The sequence below is a fragment of the Castor canadensis genome, chromosome 5 (assembly GCF_047511655.1).
Source record: "Castor canadensis chromosome 5, mCasCan1.hap1v2, whole genome shotgun sequence".
In the NCBI taxonomy this organism is placed as follows: Eukaryota; Metazoa; Chordata; class Mammalia; order Rodentia; family Castoridae; genus Castor; species Castor canadensis.
Genome location: NC_133390.1, coordinates 5,871,830 through 5,894,593, shown reverse-complemented (window position 1 = coordinate 5,894,593; position 22,764 = coordinate 5,871,830). Strand labels below are relative to the sequence as shown.

Here is a 22,764-nt window from a genome sequence, read left to right as displayed (position 1 = left end):
CCCAGGCTGACCTGGACCTTGATCCTTCTATGTTAAGCTTCTCACTGTCATTGGAATGGCAGGTGCCCAGCACCATCCCTGACTATTGATTGAGATAGGGCTCAAACTGGCCTCAAACCACGATCCTCCCTAACTCAGCCTCCCAAATAACTGTGATTACAGATGTGAGTCCCGGGTGGCTGGCTGTCACTTTCTGATTCACCAGGATGGATTTGGGGAAGGAGGGACTGACTTCACTAAACATAAGCCAGATTGTCAGGTACACTTTACACGGGGTGCCGGCAATGCTCGCTGTCAGGGCTCATTTGCAGTGACATTAACCCAATCCTGCTGACTCCCTCTCCTCACTCCAGTCCACCCATGTCTCCAGGCTCTAAGGAGACATGGGGAAAGGAGTTGGGGTTGATGCATAGGAAGTGGGTTCTTACCAGTTTCCAGGAGACCATGTTAGGAGGCCTCTTTGTGGCCATGCCTGGTGGAGGGAAGCTGGGTTACCGTCACGTGGCACACGAGGCAGCTGTCGTATTGTAAGAGCAATGACAACAGCTCTTCTGGGGCAGGAAGATCACTCAGGTACAGATCCCTCATCCCAGCTCTGCTGATCTCCCCATCCTCTTCTCTGTCCTCTCTGTCTGTGGGGCAGAAAGAAGGATGAGATCTTTCTGGAATCCTGGAAGAAGTCCCAGGAAAGCACTTTCCAATGAAGCTGACGTTTTGTGATCACAGGAAGCAAGCAATGGCTGGAGCCCAGCACAGACATAGAAAAGCCCAGTGCAGTCCCAGGAGCCCCCGGGGGAAAGACAAGCTGGTTTGCAGGATAGCCACAGTCTCCTTCCTCAGTCTCCCACAGGTGCTGCCACCTCAGTCCTGAGCCCCACCATGGAGTATGGCACTCCACCTATCCCAAGAAAGGGCGAGTGGTCCCAAGAGAGCAGGCCAGGCCTGAGGGGCAGGAGGGGTTATGGGAAAAGCAATCCCATCCTAGACATACACCATCTCTTTGTCCACTGCATCCACACTATAGGCAGTACCGTCTCGTTAGTCCGTTAGTAGCTGTCACGGTTATCAGATCATTTGTCTTGATATCACAGTGCTTATAGACAGGACTTGGTACCGTCCTCATTTCAGGCATCCATTGGGGGTCTTGGAACACACCCCGTCAGCTAAGAGTAGACAATTATAGTTCACCGTGCTAGTCCTCACCAACAGGGAGTGGTCTTTCCCCAGGGAGCACTGGCAACTTCTGAAGACACTATTGGGTGGCACGAATGATGCAGAAGTCCCACTAGCATCTCTCAGATGAACAGGGAAGCTGCCAGTGATCCACAGTGTTCATGACAGTCCCCAGTAGAACACAGTCCACACACAGCATCAGCAGATCAGCCAGAAGGTTAGTGGTTTCCAGGAGAATACTGGAGAGGATTTTATCCCAGGAAAAAGAATGACCCGTCATAAAGCTGGCTCTGCCGCTTTCAAAATTCCCTATCTTCTCCTTTTTATCACATGTTGGAAACAAGCATGTTTCTATTTCTGTCCACAGATGGGCTTGTCATCCATTTGGCTGACGTTCTGGGCCTGATCACGGACAGGGAAGCGTAGGCTACTTCATGTCAGGAGGCGGTGAAGCCCCAGAGTGGCCTGAGCCATACACAGACAGACAAACCAACCCTCAGTTCCAGGGCCATTCTGAGCTTCTGGAAGTTGGAACACACCCAACTGGATCCAACTCAAGGACTTCCTGGAATTAGGGATTGCACTTTCGTAAGAGCTCCAAAATTCAAAGCGAGAGTCTGTTTCAAAATATCCTTAAAAAGGGGGCTGGGGTGTGGCTTGGTGATAGAGGGCTTGTCTAGCATCAGGCAGACCCCGGGTTCAATCCCCAGCACTGAAAAAAAACCAAGCAAACCTCAAAATAGATATGTCAACGTGCCATTTCCCAATACAGTCTCCCAAAATTTACCTTGAACTCCTAACCTCTAAAACTTTAGAATATGACACAGACTTGTAAGAGGTGATCAAGGTAAAATGGAGCCATTAATGCACACCCCAATCCAGTACGACTGTGTCCTCATAAGAAGAGGAGACGTGCACAGAGGGACGAGCCTATGAGACATAGGGAGAAGACACTGTCTATGAGGAGCAAAGGAGCGAGGCCTCAGGGAGAGCCAGCCCTGCCTCACCGTGCTGACCCGCTCAGTTCCAGAACTGTGAGACACACATTTCTGTTGTGTAAGCTCTCCTGTCTAGGGAACTTTGACATAATGGCCCCTGCAGACTCCTCCAGCAGTCTTAGAAATGAGAAGGGTTCAGAAGTTCTCCCTTGCTAGCTGCCAGCAGGGCCACCGTCTCCTTTACAGACACTCCCAGAAGGAACCCACTCCAATCTCTGGCAGGGATGGAGACCCCATCCCTCCATAAAGAAATTGCTCAGCACAGTCCTCTTGCTGGTGTAACAAGTTACCTTAATCTTGGAGGTTTAAGACAACACACTCCACTCTCTCACTGCTGGGGGCGTTTTCCAAACTCAGCCTCAGTGTCTTACTGAGTCAGCTCCTTCCAGCAGCTGTAGGGAAGAATCTGTCTCCTCATCTTTTCTAGCAGCTACAGGAACACTCCCTGTAGTCCCTGACTGGTGGGCCCTCCCCCCACCCCCAGAGCCAACAGTGCTGCATCGTGTTTCAGTGGTCACATGACCATCTTCTCTTCTGTGTGCCAAAGCCCCCTCTGCTTTACCTCTTGTGAGGACACTTGTGATCGCCCTTGGGGTCCACCCACACAATACAGATGCTCTTACCTCTCAGGACCCTCAGTTTTATCACATCTGCACAGTCTTTGCCATATAAGGTGACTAAGGTGACATATCCGCAGCTCTAGGGATTAGAGTGCGGAGGGGAGGGGAGGGGACGCCCTCCAGCCTAGCACCCAATGGCTTCCTCTCCTGACCTGTGCTTACCTCTCCACCGTCTCTGCCCCCTGCTCCACGTCCCAAAAGCCACCACAGAGAGCCATGCTTGGCCCTCCACACCCCAGAGCTCCTCGGAGTTTCTGAGAACAGCTGGAGTGTCACTTCAAAGGCTCTGATTGCACACGCCTGCTCCATGTGTCCATCCTTGCCATGGGATAGTTTCCTCTCCAGGAGACTCTGGCTGGCTAGTGCCTCTTAGAAAATGTGGATACCAGAGCATTCTAGATGAGTCAGCAACCCTGTCCCTTAACACAGTAGGCCGTGTAGACCTTTCTTAGACTTCAACAGCTGTGTTTTACCTGCAAGGAACCAAAGCCCCACCAAGGACAACCCACAACAGCCAAGATTGTCCACCTTACCACCTCAGAGTTCCCATACCCGGACCCCTCCCCTACCCCTAGCAGGAGCTCAAAACATACTTGTTCACTAAACAAGTGTATCATTAATTCTACTTTCCAAGGCTATGAATGAATATTTATTTTCACTCTTTGAGGAGTATAATTTTTCCATGTATATAGAATTTTTTGTCTCACATAAACAATGCTTTCAAAAAGGGTTTTGGGCAAACAGAAAAGCCCAAAAACAGAACAGCCCGAAAAGTGCTCAGAGTGCTGGCTGAGGCCATAGCACTTTAGGCTCCCCTCCTTGACCCGTACATTCTCCGTGGTGATGCTGTCCCCAAAGGGATAAAGGTGGTTGTTGAGGGAAAAAGTGGGTCTCAGATATAGAATGGTTTGTGGTTCCCCAAATTGCCACCTTATCCAACAAAATTATGCTCTTTAATACTTAGCATTTTTAGACAAGAAATTCGATTAACTATAAATTGATTAATTTTTCTTCTGGGGCTGATTATGTCAGTCAGCTTTCTGCTTCTATAACAAACGCCTGCAATACATCAACTTATAGGCAGGAAAGGTTTATTTTGGTTCATAGTTTTGGAAGACTCAGCTCATGGTTCATTGGCCCTGTTGCTTTTGGGAAGGCAGCACACATGGCAGTTGAAGGAAGAGAAAAGTCACTCACCTCATGGCTGAGATGTGAAAGAAAGAGGAGGGGTTGGCATTCCACCATCTTCACTGCCAGCATTGGGGTACAGGGCACGTGCCCAGTGACCTAACCTCCTCCAGCTAGGCCCCACCTCTTCAAGGTTCCGCCACCTCCCACTAACACTATGGGTTGGGAACCTGCCCTTAAAGCATAGGTCTTTGGGGGACATTCCCAATCCAAACTGCTGCAGTGACAGTGATGACAAGGTTAAGCCACACTTCTCGAAGCCCAGCTCAGAGCACTGCATGCCCCTTCCTTCAGAACAGTGCTGAGGAGCACTTGGACTGGTCATCCATGGGACTGGCACCTGATGGAGAGAACATCCCACCAGTCAGCAACCCAGGCATCTGAGTGTCAGGAAGAAGGACTGGCAGGTGTCTGTCTGCTCCTCTGTCTTTCCACCCCAATGGTGGCTCCATTTCCTGGCTCCACCCTGGCAGCTCTTCTCTTCTCCCTCCTCCCTGCCCTCAACTGCAGCCTTGTCACAGGCCTGTGGTCTCCAGGGATGCTGGTGGCTCTGCCAGGACACTGCTCCATCCTGTCAGCCTTGGATAGTCTTCTCCTGTGACTGGGTGGGTTGACCAGTCGCTATCCAAGTCCCAGCCTCCTTGCCTTAACTTTCTTACTGTTACTATAACAGATTACCAGAAACTGAGTGACTTAAATTTTAGTAACAAAATTTGAGGGTTAAAGATGAGGAAACAATGCCTTCCGCCTTGGCCCCCTCTAGGTTCTCAACCAGGACCTTGTGAATCAGACTGACCAAAGGCAAATTAGGAAAAGAAAACCCAACAGAAATGTGTTAACATGTGTCTGAATGACCACACAGGCACTCGGCAGTAAGTACTGAAAGGCTAAGATTCAGACTTAACAGCATCTTAACTAAAGAGCAATCATTTTGTGGAGAAATGACAAGACAAAGGAAGAGAACAGTGAGTTTCCAGGGTGACAAATTGAGGGAGGCAAATATAAGGGGAAGTTATGGTAGAGGAGGGGTAAGCCAGCCAGGTCTGAGACATAAGTCCCTGTGTCACCATCCCAAGCTGACGAGGGTCTACTGCTATCTAATGACTGATTTCTGTTCTTCCTCTCAGAAAGGGGTGGCAACTCCTTAAAAAACTCATGCCCTAGGAGTGACTACGATTTAAGTACAGTGCATGCATGAATGGAACTGCCATAACGGAACCCTTTACTGTGTACAATTTAATATACACCAATAAGAAAATTCATGCTCCACCCTGTAGCTAGAGAGAAAATAAATACAGAGTAGATCTTAAAAAAATAATTCATGCCCTGCTTTTAGACAAATAAGGGGAGTTCCCAGAGTATTTCTTGTAACTGCTTCTCAGTTGCCCCCAGCTCAAAATAATCCTGGTATTAAATGTGTATATTTTAGGGTGATAGATTCAGGGCCTACCCAGATAACCCAGGTGTCAGTCAGCTTCCCATTACTGCAACAAAATACCTGAGACAATCAGCTTAAAGAGGAAAAGCTACTTGGGCTCCTGGTTTTGGAGGTTTCCATCCGGGTCAGTTAGACCACTGCCTTTGGATCTGTGGCGAGGCAGTGGACGTGAGGGGAGAGTGTGGTGGAGGAAGCTGCTTGCTTCACATCAGCCTGGAAGCCAAGAGAGCAGAAGAGGAAGAGACGGGAGTCCCACGATCCACTTCGAGGGCACACCCCTAATGACCTAAGCCCTCCCAGCAGGGCCCCTTCCTAAGGGTCTATTCCCTCCTCCCCCCATAGTGCCAGAGACTGGGGACCAAGCCCGTAACACATGGACACTCTGGGACATTCAGATCCAAACCATATCACCAGGATGATCCACCATCACAAGAGCCTTGACTTAATGTCCACTGCAAAGTCCACCTGGGCTTGGGGGGAAGGGCGGGGGCTTTAGTCAGCCTGCCACACACACCCTGTAAGGCAGAGCTCTGGTGCCAGGAAGGACACTTTGGCTGACAGCGAGGCCCCATGGCAGTAAAGAGGCTAAATCAGGGGAGCCCACCCAGCTTGATATGTGGATCAGGATGCACCCCAAGAAACAGGGTTGTTTTTGACCCTTGTCAGCCACACCTGCAAGGCCTTCCAAAAGTTTTTGTGGTTTTTGAAGATAGGGATGGGGGTGTGGCTCCAGGGTAGAGCGTTTGTCCCCAGAACCACAAAATAAACAAATAAAAATATAAATAAACACATATATCTTTGAGGATAGCTTTGGACCAAAGGGTTAACGATAGATGGCGAGGCCAGTGTTGGGGACACAGCCCTTACCTTGAGCAGCAAACACCCACCCTAAGTCCTGTACAAGCCCTTGAGGCTTGTAAAATTCTGGACAGGGCTACATCCCATAGATGGGACCGAACCTCTTTCTGAGGTTGTGTCACACGCTCGTGGTCAACAAGGTCACCCTCCCCTGTCAGTGCAGCCTCAGCTTTGCAGGGCTCGGTGCAGTCCGTGCTCCTGGAATTTCCTTAGCTTGCCTCTTCCTCCACCCAGCAGATTTTGTTTTTTAAAGAAATGGTCCCCAAAGTGTCCCTGGGAACTCGAATACTAACAAACACATCATTAAATGGATACAACTTCCAGGACGTTCTGTCCAGAGGGAGGAGGGCGAGAGCCTTTATTTGCAGACCACCCTCACTCCTGCTCCCTCCTGGGAGTCAACTGCCTTCAGGCAAAGTTTTAAAATGGCAGAAAGAGCTAAGCGGCCACTTCTGTTCTTTCTTCATTTCAACGACACTGAGCAGGATCCAGAACCGGAGTCATGGCCTGAGACATGTCTAAATCTTGCCCATTTGCAGGTCCCGGAGAAGCTGCCACCCAGCTCAAGGTTCCCCAGTGATGTCCCATCCTCAGAGGAGCCTCACAGCTGGCCTGAGCCTGTCACCCACCTGTCTGCTGCCACCGCTCACCACACTGCTCCTGCAAGTTCTGAGTGTGGGGGAGTGCAGTGGGTTCCCCAAAATATGTTGCAGTCCTAACTTCTAATACCTGTGAATGTGGCCTTGTTGATAAATGGGGTCTTTGCAGATGTCACTGAGCTAACATGACGTCATGCTGGAGCCAACCACTGGTGTCCTAAGAAGAGGGAAATTTGGCTGCAGACAGGCACAGAGGCAGGAGGCGGGAAGACGTACAGGACAACATGGGAGTTGGGGTCAGGGGGACTCACTACAGTCACCGAGGTGACCAGCAGAAAGTGGGACCAGTTAGAAAGGATTCTCTCTGTGAATCTCCAGGAAGGAACCAGCTGGTTCCAGGAACCACCGGGCCCCCAGAACCATGTGAAAATAAATCCATGTTGTTTTAAGCCACCAAGTTCACACACTTTTTACAACAGCCCAAGAAACACACTGAGCAAGGCCCTAAAATGCCCTTTTAATTACCTTAACTCGTAAGCCACTGTCTAGTCCTTTTTTCTTTTTTGGCAGTGCTGGGGGTTGAACTCAGGACTTGCTAGGCGGGTGCTCTATCGCCCCCCCAAGATATACCCCCCCACCCATTTTGGTTTTAGTTTGTTTTTCAAGAAGAGTCTCTTGTTTTCGCCCTGGCTAGCCTTGCTTGAATCAAGATCCTCCTACCTCTGCCTCCCGAGTACCACAGTCAGCCTGACTCCCTGCAAGGAGCACCACATGGAAGGCCTCATTCTCCCTGTGGTGAGGTGGGGACAAGGACCCCCTTCCACAGGGCAGGCGTGTGAGTTGGGCTCTGAGCCAGGGGATGGCTCCTGCTCTGGATCAGCCGTGGATCCACCCCACAGCACCATGTCATGGTGGCCTTTTTCTCTGTGTCACTACCGCCTCAGTTCACAAGACTTCAGAGGCATCAGTAACCCCCCAGAGGGCCAGGTGGAGCCCCTGGAAGCCTGCCTGCCCCACATCTGGGACCCCAGGTCTGGGCAGGGCCTAAGAAGCTGTGCTGTCCCTGCGTGTCCAGGCACCAGTGAGAGGCTGTCCCAGCTCAACAGTGTGTGGGCCCCACAGGTCTGTGGAAATGTGAGGGTGCAGGTAGGAGCCATGTCCTGGCCTCCAAGTCCACCAGGGAGAGGAGGAAGGGTCAGGAGATGCCAGGCTTTTCTGCTCCCCACTTCTGATCTCTCCTTGCCAGCTGCCTCTGGTCGGCAGTGCCCTAAACGCTCAACTCACAGCCTCCATCACAACCTCCTCCAGCCTTCCTGAGCTCTGATGACCTGTCCCCAGTGTCCTCCACCAGCGGTGGACTCACGTGGGAAAATCGTGGCTGAACTTTTGTCTCCAGGAGTGAACAGGGCCACAAGGCAGCGTCACTTCCTCCCTCTCTCCCCATCCATGTCGCGCCTTCCTTTGACAGGGATTTTGCTAAATGGTGTGCACACATGTCTCCCACTGGACTGTGCCCTCGAGGACAGAAACTGTGTCCTTTCACGCTGTTGCAGGGTGTAACTGTGATGATGACGATGGGATAATAACAGTCACCATTTATTGAGCACCTACTGTGTGCTAAGCCCTGTGCTAACCACTGTTTATGATTCTCTTTTTAAAGGATTTTTTTGAAGACACAAAAATGTGCATACTGTTTTCAGTCACACCAACTATATTTTTATTAGCATATATTAATTGTAAAAGGGCTTTCATTGAGACATTTCCATAGGTGCAAACAATGCACTTTGATATTCACTCCTTATCATCATTCCCTTTTTCCGTCCTCCCCTCTGACTGGTTCCCCCACCCCAAGAGGACCTTTTTATACATTCATGTTGTTTTTTGAGGGGGTCTAGATTCCTCATATGACAGAGGACCTGTGATATTTCTGAGCTTGGCTTATTTCACTTAACACAATATTCTCCAGTTCCCATCCATTTGCCTGAAATTACATAATTTCATTCTTCTTTATGGCTGAATAATACTCCATTGTGTATATGTGTTAAATACAAACACCCCTTCTCCCTGTTTTTTGAGATAGGGTCTTACCACGTAGCCCAGGCTGGCCTGGAACTTGCTATTTATCCTTGGATGGCCTTGAATTCACAGTCTTCCTGCTTCAGCCTCCCAAGAATTGGGATTACAGACATACACCTCTATACCTGGCTTCCAAAAGATGTATTTAATATGTACATTTTGATGAACTTGGGGTGCACATACACTTGGTCCTTACCATGATCAAGTGCTAGACATCACCTGCAAAGTTCCCTGTGTTCATCAACACTTTGTTTTTTGTTGTAAGAACACTCAATGTGAGACCTAGCCTCATATTAAAGTGCACCATCCTTAACTGCTAACTGTAGGTACACATTGAACAACAGTCACTGGATCTTACCCACCTTGTGTGACAAAAAAGGTCACACAAGGTGTGACCGCCCCTGGCAACCCCCACCTATGCCGCTTCTGAGTTTGACTATTTCGGACACTTCTCAATTATAATTGTGCAGTTGTCCTCTGTGACTGGATAAGCTCTTCATATTCAATCAATCCTCACACCTGTGACACAGGTACTCTGATTACCTCCATTCTAACACTGAGGGCCCGAGGACCAGAGAGGAGAGGAAACTGGCGCACACACACAGCTGGTGAGTGGGTCATGTGCTCGGCTGAATGCTGACCCTCAAACATAACCATAATCCTCAGACCTGTGAATGTTTTGGAACAAAAAGCCTCCTACCTAAGTAAGGACTCCTTGAGGAACTGAAGGATTCCAACTGAGGCCATTGTCCTGGCTCTTCCAGGGAAGCGCTAACTGGGATAATAGGGTCCTTGTGGGAAGGTCAGAGTGAGATGACTGCAGAAGAAGACGACTGAAGCAAGATGCACTACTGGCTCTGAAGGCGGAGGAAGGGGCCACGAGCCAAGGAAGGCTGGCAGCCACCAAAGCGCGAACAGTCTTACCAACTGATGCCTTGATTTGGGATGAGGGAAATTGATTTCAGATCTCTGAACAGTAACAGAATAAACTTGCATGGGTTAAGCCATTAGGCTTGGGATAATTTGTTACAGCAGCAGCAGGAAACTCGTACAGTCCAGAAAAATTTAGACACTTAGGCGTGGTCATGTGCACTTATTTTAAGATTTTTTTTAAAGATTTTTTGCTAAGATTTGATATATAAACGATTCTTGTTTGGTTTTGGCAGTACTGGGGTTTGAACTCAGGGTCTTGCTCTAGCTAAGCAAGCATTCTACCCCTGGTAGAATTCTACCCACAGCCCTTTTGCTTTAGGTGATTTTTCAGACAGGGTCTTGGTTTCTTTTTGTCCAGAGCTGGTCTCGGACCTCAGTCATCCTATCTATGCCTCCCGCATAGCTGGGAAGACGGGCATGTGACCACCATGCTCACTTGTTCGAGGTGGGGCAATAGCTATTATATCCGCACATCCCTTATTACAAAATGGGAAGCGAGGGAAGGGACAGGCTGCTGGAGCCCAGCTGGTGCTCTTGTAGGAACAGCTTCCCTTGTCCCAGGAAGACACATGGGCTCATCAGAGCTCATGGCTTAGTGCAGAGAGCACAGGCTGCTGCAGGGCACAAGCTTCACGACTGTACGTGGCAGCTCTGTAGAGGAAGAAGATGCCAGGCTTGGGCACGTGGGCTGAAGGCAGCTTTTGCTGTGCTTGGTTTTGGCAAACCACCCACTCCCAGGCTCAGAGCAGGGGTGGGGGAGGAGGATGGGGGACACAGAGCCAGGCTACTCCCCCCAACACACACACAGGCAGTGAATCTATCAAACAGAAAAAGACCTCCTAATGCCACCAGCAGTGCCACAAGTGCCTCTCCCAATTCGTCTGTTGACTGTCTTTCGGCTTCCAGTTTTGTTCCCTCTCTCCATGTCTCTCCCTCGCTCACATCTCTCTCTGAGTCTCTGTGTCTCTCCTGTTGATTCTATTTTAAATTCATAGCAACAAATAGATGCTGTGCCCTCACAGATGACGTCTCAAAACCACGGAGGACTTGCAGCCCAGGCTCCATTCACACTGCAGGCCTGAACAACGCCTCTGATTGGCCACAGACATGGTTGCCCTGGCAACGTGACTCTCAGCTTCCTGCATCGCCCCCACTCCCTACGTTCAGCATCACTTTTGTTATCCTTGGTGACACCAGAGACTATGAAAGCTCTTTAATTAACTCAGCTCTGTTATAGAGGTCTTCATCATTGTCACCAGGAACAAGTGCCACATCTCAGAGGACAGCCCTCGAATCAGTTCAGACTGTTTCTCACATTTTAGACCACATAAAATCTATATCCAAAGAGCGCTGGATGAGAGTCTAAAGAAAAAGCCACCATCTGCCCGGCCACCTGCAGCAGAATGACATGCCCTTCATCTTCTGACACACAGTCACTCAATGTCAATGGCACCGTCCTTGAAAAGAAGGGGTTCGGTCCATTTCCGCTGCTGTAACAAAACTCCTGAGGCTGGTTGGTTTACAAATAGAGACATTTAGCTCCCACAGTTCTGGTGGCTAGTCTGAGATGGAGGTGTGCCAGCAGGGCTGGTGTCTGGTGAGTAGATGTGTGTTCTCACACTGGCCTCACACGGTGGATGGGATGAGGGGTCTCTTTTATCAGAGCACTAACTTCATTCATGAGGGGTCCCCCTTCCTGACCTAATTCCCCGCAAAGGCCCCACCTCCTCGTACCATCACCCTAGGCACGAGGATTTCAACACAGGAATTTAGTGGTTGTGATACACGTGTTCAGACCACGTCAAAAATCTGCCCATTGTTAGACCTGTGTACTCTCTGGTCTTTTGGTGGGACTGGGATTTGAACTCATGGCCTGAACTCAGGGCTTTCCACTTACAAAGCAGGCACTCTACAGCTTGAGCCACACCCAATCCTAATCCGTGACCTTTTAGAACAAAGGTTGCTGGACTAGGAAGACAGTCCCTCTCTTCCTGGTCCTTGCCTTGGAAGGTGGGAGGGAGAAGGAAAGAACAGGAGGGAAGAACAGATGAAAGAGACCAACTCAAGCAGGCCAGGGCTCCCAGCCTGGAGTGGGACTTGAATGGAAGTCAATTACACTTTTATTTTCATTTGCGACCCTAGCTGAAATATGTCGTTTCCTTCCAGTGTGTCCATCAGCCACAACCCCAGATATTTTATTAATATCCTTGTGCCTGGGACAATAGACACCGAGGATGATTTCACCTGTGGCTGTACATCTTCCTCGCTCAGGCTCATAGCCACCTCAAAATTGCCACTGTTCTCTGTCCCTCCTGCCCACGGCTGCCCACAGCACCGATGTTGCTATGCTACTTGGCAGTTTTATAATTGAACCTTGCTGTATTTAGTTTCCTTGTTCAACTACACGTGTTCTTTCCTGCGCCGTCAAAACCTTATTCTAAAAATGGTACACAGCTGTCACAGATGGTCAAAGAGGCTCATGAAAAGCATAAATGGCTTAAGGACCTCAGAAAGGAATTATCCCCCTCCCTTTGGCAGGATTTGAACCCAAGGCCTTGCACTCCACACCCCAGCCCCAAAATTTCCTATAGTAATGCTCACTACTGTCAGTGTTTTCCACTCACAGGAATCAGTCGTTGACAAGGGTACAATTGTATCTACTGCTGGATAGGTCAGACAGATCGAAAACTCCGGAGGTTTAGCAAAACATTCTAGAGAGATATACAGACAGACTGACAGATGTAGATGTGTGGCACCTATATTGATTTGTCTATGCATCTGTCTATCCATCTGTCTATCAGTCCATCCATACTTCTATGTGTGAGAGAAATTCATTGGCAAAGAAAATTAAGAATTTCAATATTTTTTTATATCTGTTTTCAGCCATTCTGGACCTCAAAAGTGGTTTTATTAGACAGATAGAAGGGAGATGGGGGAGAGGGCTGGGGTGTGGCTCAGTGGTAGACCCTTGCCTAGCATGTGCAAGGCCCCGGGTTCCATCCTCAGCACCTCAAAAAAATAAGAGAAAAAGTAAGAATGAGTGAGGCTAGCTGGACTTTTTAGTGGGAAAAAATATTTTTTCAAAATTAATACTGAGGACATGAGTCCTGAAATGTACCAAACAGGAGGCTCGTTGCAGACCACGATGGACACAGTGTTTGTCATTTAAAATCTAACCCCGTTTCAGTGAACTCTACCAAGGGGCAGGCCCTGAGGGAGAAGCAATCCAGGTCCCACAGCTCGCGTGCGTGTCCCTGCATCTCACCCTGCGTGTGTTTAGTCTGGTCACGCTCACGCGCCAGGAGTAGTTCATATGCTTCAAAGGAGTCGTTCAGCCAGTTCCCACCATGGTTCTTAGAAGTCAGCACCAGTCACCTAGATTTGCAGAGGAAGAATAGAGGCCTAAGAGGGAAGTGACTCGTCTAAGTTCCTCTGCAGGCGGTGTGTGGAGCCCACATCGCTCCAGAGCTCCTAAGCCTGGGCACCAGGTCCCCCACACTGCCTTACCATCCATGTTCACGTAGCTCGTGGGAGGATCCAGGGCTGCCTGGATGAGGCACAGCTCTAATATGCTTTGCCAGGTGGATATTCAGGTGGTAACAGGCATCTGACAGGAAAAAGAAGCCCTCAGGCCAGTCACCACCTGTCCATTAGTGGAAGGGTGTGAATCACAGAACGCCAAAAGGAAACGCACACTCTTCTGATTTTGCTGGCTTGGATTTCATCCTTCAAAGGACAGCTGTGTACCCGTGCCAAATCTGCATCAGATAACAGCCCAGGAGGGGCATCTAATCGACCATCTTGACTTGGGTGGCTTAATGGATGCCTGCCCCAACACGTCTGTCATTGACCAGAAAGATCGCCACTCAGCATTTGCATGGAGTTCTAAGAACTCCATGACTCTGCAAGTCCATCTACACAGCCCCTGGGATTCAGTCCGAGATATGATGACAAGCATGTGGCAGCTGAGGGACTTGTCCCACTCAGCCCACTGGCCAACAGCAAGGTCTGACTTCAGCCCAGACATGGAGTGCTCCCTTCTCCCGGCCAAGGGCTGGGGGGCTGTTTTGTAAAACCATCAATGTAGTTTACATGCAGTAAGACACGGGCATTTGTGTTTGTACAGCTTCAGCTTTGACCAGAGTACACCCTCATATAAACATCACAGCAACCAATGCACAGGACTGAGTCATCGTCCCCACATTTTCTCATTCACCTTGGCCATCAGGCCCACTCCTGGCCCGTGAGGCAGCCTGTGAGTGACTTTCTAACCCTCCAGACTCAACTTCGCCTTTCTACAATTTCCATTCACTGGAACCAATCCGATGTAAATTCATAAAAAAGGAACCAGACACAATGTTTGGTGAGCCATTTGAAGGCACGTTCTTGTCCTGCAGGTACATGTCTCTCTGTCCTTTGGCCATCTGTGAAGAGTAAAGCTGAAAGACAGATGTCAAGGTGGGGAGGTCAGGCCTGTGTGTCCTGAGCTCAGCAGAGCCTTGCACACAGCTCCCCACATCTCCATCCACCTGGCCCTCATCAGACTGGTCACCGGGGAACATTCACTCCATCTGTCATTCCAGAGGACAGTGGGGCCCCCTCTGTCTCACTATTCCCACCTCAGTTCCCTGCTCCCCCACAAGTCACTCTACTTCTCCCACAAAGAAGCTGGCAGCAATTCCTTTTCTTTCTAGGGGGCATGACTGAAAAGCAACAGGTGATGTGTGAGCACTGCTCTAGAGGAACTGAACCTTCCAGAAAGACATTTTGATTTAGAGTACAGATGGGCCCTGGTTCTCCTGTGCTTAGACAAGAGAGGTTTGTCCGCCTGAGCCTCAGTTTCCCCACGAGACTCCCTACCTCGAAGGGTTGTGAGCAGAGCTCTTGGCCCCAGCAGCAGTCAGTATTGATGTTGTTGCCAGTGCACACCACACCAGGGCAGCTCAGGCTCCCACTGCCACACCGTAGGCGGCACAAACCCAAAGAAACCCATGTCCCGACATGGGTTCTGCTTCATGGAAAAAAAGACTGTGCAGACGTGGGTGGCATTATTTCTTTTTAAGAACGGAAATTGCGCTGGCTTGACTGGGTGGGTCCAGTCTAATCTCATGAGGCCTCAAAAGTAGAGAACTTTCTCGGTCTGGAAGAAGGGGAAGTTGGAGAGATTCCAAGAAGGCCAAGGGGCTCACGGGCCTTTGCTGGCTCTGAGAGGCAGAGGTCGTGTGGGAAGACCAGCGAGAGGCCTTTGGTGCTCAGGGCAGCTTCCAGCTGACAGCTGGCAAGAGCACGGGGCCTTGGCCCCACCATCACAGGGAACTGGAGTCAGCTATTGACCCGGAACTGCTTAAAAGTGAATTTTCCCAGAGCCTCCGGGTAACCATGATTTCAGACTGTGACACTCAAAGCAGAGAGCCCCTTGAGTGACAATGGCCTGCTGACCTCCAGGCCTGTGAAAGGGTGAATGTGGTGAGCACATCCATCCCCTGCCCCTTCTGCCCCTTGTCCCTGGTCCCAGAACACTAGCGACACACAACCTGCCTGGCCCTCTCTGTCCCTTCTCCCCCATCCTCCTGGCATCCTTCTCACTCCTCCAGCAGAACAGGGCTCCTTTCTTCACTGGCACACCCAGCTGCCTTCCCTTTCCCAGAGCCTCTGCACCTGCTCCACCCCTCAACCTGAACCACTGCTGGAGCACGCCTGGACTAACATCACCCCTTCCCTCATCTCCTTGGGGACCTTATTTACAAGTCACTTCTCAGTAAGACCAGCTACGGCCATCAGCGCACTCTCTCCACTCAGCCTGTTTTATTTCTCTAATTTAGCGGATTGCTGACTTACTTTAGTGATTGTCCGGCTTTTCTGTTAAACGAATGGTTTTCAACTGGTGGTAATGTTGCCCCCGGGGACAGTTGGCAATGCCTGAAGACAACTTTGATTGTCACAACTAGGGATACTTTGGCGTCTAGTGGGTAGGCCCAGGGACACTTAAATTTTCTACACCGCTCAGAATGGCCCTCCACTGTAAAGCTCTATCCAGCCCCAAAAGTCAATAGTGCCGTGGTGTGAACTTGTCTTAAGCTATCAACCCCGTGAAGAACGGGATTGCATTTTCACTGCTGGGTCCTAGTGCCTGGAATGGGGCCTGGCACTCAGGAGGTGCTTGATGGGTATGTCTGAAAACAGCGTCACAATCGTTGTTTGGGATATTGGCAGTGCTGACCACCCACACTGGCTGCCCACAGCTATCCACGGCCGCCCCCTCTTCCCTTCCAAAGTCAGTAAACCCCTCCTGACCTTCCCTTGCTGCTTCCCCTCTGAGTCCCCAGGGACTCCTGGCTGTGTCGTGGCTTCCAGCTTCTCCATCCTCCTCCCCTGGCCTGTCTTCCTAGCCAGGAGTCTTCTGTGCAAAGTGCTGAAGTCCCATTGTCCCTGCTGCAGGAAGGGAGCAGAGACACCAAGGCAGGGCCCTCCCTCTCCCCTCCGGCCCCTCACTCCTTTCTTTCTGGCTCACCTGACTTTCACCAGCCTTCCAGAATCCAGGACTGGGAGGGAGCCCAGGTACCTCCCTCTCACAGCGAGGGACGAGAGGGATTTGTTTCTTTCAGGTTCATTCAGGCTGTGAGAGGGCCAGGATTGGCCTACCAGGATTTACACCAGCTGCTTGTGAAGGGGGCATCCCAGGAGTCACTGCAAACAAACTGGACTGGCTGGAGGCCTGCTGGGCTGAAAACCACAGGAAGCAAAGAGAAGAGAGGAAAGTGATGGTTCTCAAATCAAACTTCCTCCCAGAACCTAATGTTCTGGAAAAATCCTCCTAATTAGTCATTAATTGGTACTGTGTGCCAAGGATTAAGTGGGTAATTCCCATTATTTCCAGACAGCAAAGTCATGCATCTAATCAGCTGGGGGTGGGGGACAGTGCTCCACTGTGAGTCCCCAGCAACCTCAGGTCTCCAGGGGCAGCCAGGCCAGCCGCCAGCTCAGTGCTCAGCTCTGCACAGCCCCTGTGATTGCTTCTCCAGTGACAGGGACAAACGTGCCCTTTATACAGGCTGCCACTCCTTCCTGCTTCTTGGACCTGCATGTCTTCAATCTGGATCTTTCCCTTAAAGAATGCTTTATTTCAGACACCTCACTGTCCTGGTCAGAGACTTTGAGCTTGGAACCTCTTGGCACTCAAGAAGAACACTGCAGGTAATTTTAGCATCAATAATTGGTTCTCTAACAACACTTCTTTTAAACACCCATGATTCAGCTCTTCATCATAGGATTTTATTAAACTGTCATTCTGAAAACCCTGGACTCTATCCTCCATGAAAAATAATTAAGTCATCTTAAAATTTGACTGTTCTGTATTGATCAAAATTCTCTGTATGTATTTCTAGATCACCCAAGTGGTCATAGGCAAAGGAACTATTGAGAGACAGAGAAGGAAAGAGAGGAAGAGATTGAGAGAGAGACAGACAGACAGAGAAGGAGAGGCAGAGAAAGACAGAGAGAGAGAGAGAGACAGAGGCAGAGCAAGACTCCTGCCTTCGGTAGAAGACTTTGGTCGAAGCCCCAGTTCTTCTACCTACTGCTAAGTCTGTGGAACATTCCTCACCCTTCTCTGGAACCCTTTCTTCTTCCCCGTGGGGGGATCTGCTGGGACCACAAGACACTGGGGAGCCCTGTCTCCATGGCAGGAGGGGATGGATGGCTTCTCAGAAGGAGAAGGGAAAGGGAACTGTGACGAGGCAGGGGCTCTGAACACTCCTGGCAGGGCAGGTGCACTGGGAAGGGGCAATTCCTGACCAGGGGTGTCTCCCATGGTGACAGGGACAGAGCATCACCCCAGGCCTGCTATGTCTGATGACATCCAGCAGTCAGAGGGAAGAGGCAGAGAGTGGGTAGAAAGGGCTGTGAATGGGGATAGAGGGGGGTACGGACAGAATCAGAGAGGCCCTGAGGCCACTACACTGGGAAAGAAAACCATCTTGCTCCTTGCACTTCCCTGCCAGGCCGAGGAAGGGGAACAGAGGAGCTGCCCTGTGTCCTCTGCCCCAGCTGGCCACCCCTGGCAGAGGGACGTGAGTCTGCCAGGACCATGTGGAAATGCACACACCATCGGACAAGCCACCACCAGGGACAGGATAGCATGGCATACCATAGGAAGGCATGCCAGAGGGCGCTCCTGGACACCGTCCCTCTCGTTTTTCTTCTACACCTCTAACTTAGGTTGTCACTTTTTTGAAAGACCTCCCTCATGGCCTTCAGGCCAGGTGCATGACAAATGTTCTGCTTCCCTTTTCATCAAAGGACTTCTGGACACCAGCACAGGACTCACAGCACCTCTGGGTGACATCTGGCTGCTTACTGCCCATGGCAGACATTCAGTGAACATCAGTGCTGCTCTCTTGAGCAATCCGGGTTTCCCTTCTGGATTCTAGTGAATGGGGGATGACCTGTGGGAGTAGATGGAGGACAAATGGCCTTTTTGCAGGCACGGCCATCCTCTTCTTCCTGGGAGCCTCTCTTTCCAGGCTCCTGTGGAACCTGGCCACTGTCTGGACATACCATTTAGGAAACCCTCTATGTTAGCTCAAAGAAGTACAAGAGGTAAAAATCTGAAAGTCCAAGAATGGTTTCCATGTTCTACCAGGTAGGATGAGGTTGGCTGGAAGTATGAAAGACACAAACGGTGGTTCAAGCAGCATCAAAGCGCACTTCCTCTTCGCTGTACCCCAGGGCTAGGCAGGCACCTCACCCTTCACTGCTGCTTAAAAAATATTTGTTGAATCAATTAAGCGAATTGATGGATGGATACTTACTGACTTCCCAACTGCAGTCCAGCAGAAGCAACTCTCCTCCTCCAAGCCCTCAAGGCTGGTTCCTTCCATCCTTCCATGTGGCCATCCCTAGGGTTAGGTCCAGGTCTCATGGTCCAAGATGGCACCCAAACCATCACATCTGCTCCAGGCAGTGGGAGTCTTGGGCTCTGTGGGAAGACTCCATTGCTAGATTTCATCTGTGTATTATTCATCAGGAGTAGTCACTGACAACATTCTCAGTCCTAGAAAGAAACCGCCCTCAGTTTTATGCACCCTGGATTTCGATTTAAATGGCAGAATCATAGTCCTGAATTTATTATGAGAATTGCCTGAATATAGAGCAACTCAAGTTACAGCAAAAAGAACTTTAAAACTGCAATTGATCAAAAGCTTCCAAATGACGGAAGAAAAACTTTTCATCATAATAAAAATAATAGCTACCATTTTTAATCCTCCCATTCATGTCCCAGAAATGTGGTGTGACTCAGAGGGTTGACGAGCTCAGGACCTTCGCCAAACTTGCTTTTACTGCTGGCTTTCTTTTGAACCTTCAAGTACAGTCTGGGGTCATCACCCCACTGTCCTAACTTTTCTGTTTCCAGTGAAGGGACACAAGTCGCAGTTCTAGGCAGGAATGGATCAGCCCAAATGAAAGGCTTGGCAAATGAAAAACTTCATTGGTGGAGAAAGTTCGTTCTGAGTACAGCATGTTTTGTGTTTACCATGAAAGGAATCTAGATTCCACCTCGAGTGTGCAAATACAGACTGTTCGTTAGATATATTGGCACTGGTTCTTTTTTTAAAAAACAAAGCTTTTGTAAACATACCCTGTGAAAACTTAATTGCCACTTTTATCACTCAGCCAAATAATCTAAGAAAGGAGGGTACAATTCACCCCAGAAGCAGTTGTTTTATGATGGCAGGCAATCGTGGCTATGCATTGCACAATGTCCCCTGCTTTCTGGGTTTATGGTACAGTTAGAGCTCTCTGTCAATAACAGTTATCTACAAACGCCTGCAAAGGGTCTTTTAAAGACTGTCCAGAAACAACAGCTCTGTAAACATCACTGGTTGTAAGTCTGTGTGTGTGTGCTTTTCAATTTCCTGGGTTTCAGTTCTGGATATGGAATAAATGGAAAAGTTACCCTACAATGGACGCTTACACCCAGCGTGACTCCTAGGCATCCTACAAAACCCTGAGACATTATCTCAAATGTCAGAAGAGGTTCTACAGGTTTCCATGGAGTCATTTTCCTGTGCCAGGGACTGTGCTTGGTCCAGCATCATCAACAAATCCAACCAAATGCAACACGTTTGTTGTTGTTTCCTTCCTTTACCATGAGGATGCAGCGGTTCGGGGAGTGTGACCTAGGAACCAAGTAAGGTGGCTGTCGCTGACCATCCAGCCTTTGAGTTGTCCTGGCTTCAGGAGCGCCTCCCACACCTCGGTGCCTGCAACCATCTCCTGGGAGCCGCGTGACAATGGAGAGGCCAGGTCAGTAGGTCACACCTGTCCAGTTCACAAGGAGTTTGTGGACGTTGTCACGTTATTCCACTTCCCACAGGGACCCAAACCCCAGACGCCAGAAACTGCTGGGTCAAAATATCTCTGAAGATGTCAAGCCAAGTACTCTTGTCATTTCATCAGGAAGTGAAGCTAATTTAGTAGGGCCACAGCCCCAAGATGTACAGGTGACCCTGAAAAATGGTGCCTGGCCAAGTCCCAAAGAAAAGAAAGACTCTTCCCTCTGGAAAAGACACAGGACAGATGAGCTCACCTTTCACAGCTTAAAAAGATGTCCCTTTGAATTTCCACTTCACATCAATGCTCCCCTGGACTCCCAGAGCCCGGCGTCCTGTGGCAGAGCCGTGGTTGTCCAGGGGAGACAGGCGGGGGCAGAAAACTTCTCTGCCGCCCTGGGGACCTCTCACAGACTTCCTGGGGTCTCCTACTTACCACCATGCACCCTTGCTTCTCACTTTTTGTTTTTCCCACTGAGGTAAAAGTTCACAGAACACAAAATTTAGCATTTTATTTTTTGGGCAGCACTGGGGTTTGAACTCAGGGCCTCACACTTGCCAGGCAGGCGCTCTACCACTTGAGCCACTCCACCAGCCCTGTGCTGCTTTCAAGATAAGGTCTTGGGAACTATTTCCCTGAGCTGGCTTTGAACTGTGATCCTCCTGATCTCTGCCTCCTGCGTAGCTAGGATTATAGGCGTGAGCCACCAGTCCTGGCAAATTTTACCATTTTAAAGTGAACAGTTCGGGGTATTCAGTCAATTCATGCTGGGTGCAACTGTCACCTCCTCCTCATTCCTTAAACTTTCTCATCACCCCCCAAAAACCCCACACCCACTAAGCAGAGGGTCCCCACGCCCCTACCTTCAGCCCCAGCAGCCACGAATTTGCTTTCTATTTGCTTGGGTTTCGTTATTCTGGACATTTCAAATAAATGGAGTCCTGCAACAACGTAGGCTTTTGTTTCTGCCTTCTCCTATTTAGTGGGATGTTTTCTAGACTCACCAGCACGCAGCTTTGCTCTGTCTGTGCTCAGGAATGTTGTGCTGGATGCCATGCAGAGCCGAGCTTCACTCGGACGAGATGACAGGCTGAGGAATGCATCAGGAGGCCGTTTTGTGGCCCCAACACCATGGAGTGAACTTGTAACCCTGACCAGGATGACCTGCTATGCGCCCAGGCTGTGTGGCACAGCCCAGCTACACACCTGTGTGGCATGTCACTGCTCAGGACTGTGGGTTACTGTGACACGGGGTCACCAGGTGAGGGGATTTTTCAGTCCCTTTACCTCTCACCAGCACGTGTTGCCTATGCCGTCCATCATTCATCAACACACCATTATGTGGCTTGTGACAGGGCTGTGTTGCACAGGGCGCATTCTGTCTGTCTGTCCACTGCTGACCCCTTGAGTGCTTTCTACTTTGGGGCCACTGCCCATTAGCCATCGTGCCTTTACGAACACTGATGGTTAAGTAATTGACCTCTGGTTTTAGTTTAGTTTATGTTCTCAACACGCCAGTTTCACAGATGAAGAATTGGGTCACCAAAGACCAGGTGACCCGGCTCACAAAGCCAGCTCTCGGCTGAGCTGTTCTGGAATCCAGGTCACTGGGTGGCTTGCTTGACTCCCACTGAGCTGTGACCTCTGAGATCACAGTCCCCCGCCTCCACCCTGCTATGCCCTGGCTGGAAACACCCACCCCGGTGTCCCTACTTTTCAAAGCCCCCAGCTGCTGTCCCCACCAGGCCTTCCCAGCCCCCCTGCCCGCTGTGGCTCTTGACCTAAACCCATATGGCTGAAGAGCAAGGCCACCCGGGGAGCCTGGCCCACGCCATCTCACCCACTGCACTGGCTGTAAGGCTTTTTGGGACAGGTGCTTAAAGTCTCTGTGATGGGTGACATGGGGGGACAAGCCTGTGAAACCAGCTGGGTGACTTCAGCCTGTCATATGGCATCACTCCAGCCCACATAACCAGCAATGTCACAGTTGCTACAGGGTGACATTGTGACTGTGTGCCTCGTCATTCAACAGCACTGAGGGCGGCACTCTGACTTCTGGAACTTTCTAAATGCTGTGTTACATCACCTGCCCAGGAGGTTCTCAGCAAGGATGTCACCGCCGATATGCAGAGCCTGGTCCCTGCCATCTTACCCTGCTGTGGACATTGAGTCAGTCCAGGAGCAGATGCCACCCCCCCATGGAAACTGAGCGGGAGCAGAGTCCACTCCATCAGTGCCTTGTCTGCAAGAGGACTTGCTACCTAGCCAAGTCTCAGTTTACCCAACTGCCACACCTGGTCTTTCACAGAAATTGTAAGGAGGAAGTGCTACAGGCTCATTGAAAAGATGGCGTAAAAGGTTGTTTGAAACTCCAGCCCGATGAGCGCCAGCCCCAATTACATCCTCAGCAGACTCGGAAGTAATGAGGATTGAATTCCCATCACTTCCAGAGGGAGCGGCATGATATCAGAAAGGCAAAGTGTCGGATTTAAACAGAAAGAGGATTAGAAAACCCCGATCCCGTGGTTTTTCTTCTTCCTCACATGGGT

At 50.0% G+C, this 22,764-nt stretch overlaps 3 long non-coding RNA genes across 3 annotated transcripts in view; 1 reads left to right on the top strand and 2 right to left on the bottom strand.

Annotated features, from left to right (window-relative positions):
- The window catches only part of LOC141423187 (uncharacterized), a 54,893-nt gene extending 52,795 nt beyond the window's left edge, over positions 1 to 2,098 (bottom strand). Inside the window, exon 1 of the long non-coding RNA XR_012447840.1 lies at positions 429 to 2,098. This is a non-coding gene — a long non-coding RNA (uncharacterized lncRNA). The remainder of the gene's footprint in view (positions 1 to 428) is intronic.
- LOC141423185 (uncharacterized) overlaps positions 1 to 7,327 on the top strand; it is a 42,291-nt gene extending 34,964 nt beyond the window's left edge. The window contains exon 3 of the long non-coding RNA XR_012447838.1: positions 6,815 to 7,327. This is a non-coding gene — a long non-coding RNA (uncharacterized lncRNA). The remainder of the gene's footprint in view (positions 1 to 6,814) is intronic.
- A 1,257-nt stretch (positions 7,328 to 8,584) lies between these two features.
- LOC141423186 (uncharacterized) lies at positions 8,585 to 21,711 on the bottom strand. Its single transcript, XR_012447839.1, has 5 exons — positions 21,220 to 21,711; positions 18,694 to 18,935; positions 18,030 to 18,327; positions 16,178 to 16,606; positions 8,585 to 14,322 (listed from the first exon to the last, which is right to left on the bottom strand). It is a non-coding gene; the product is annotated as an uncharacterized lncRNA (long non-coding RNA).
- Between the last annotated feature and the right edge of the window lie 1,053 nt (positions 21,712 to 22,764).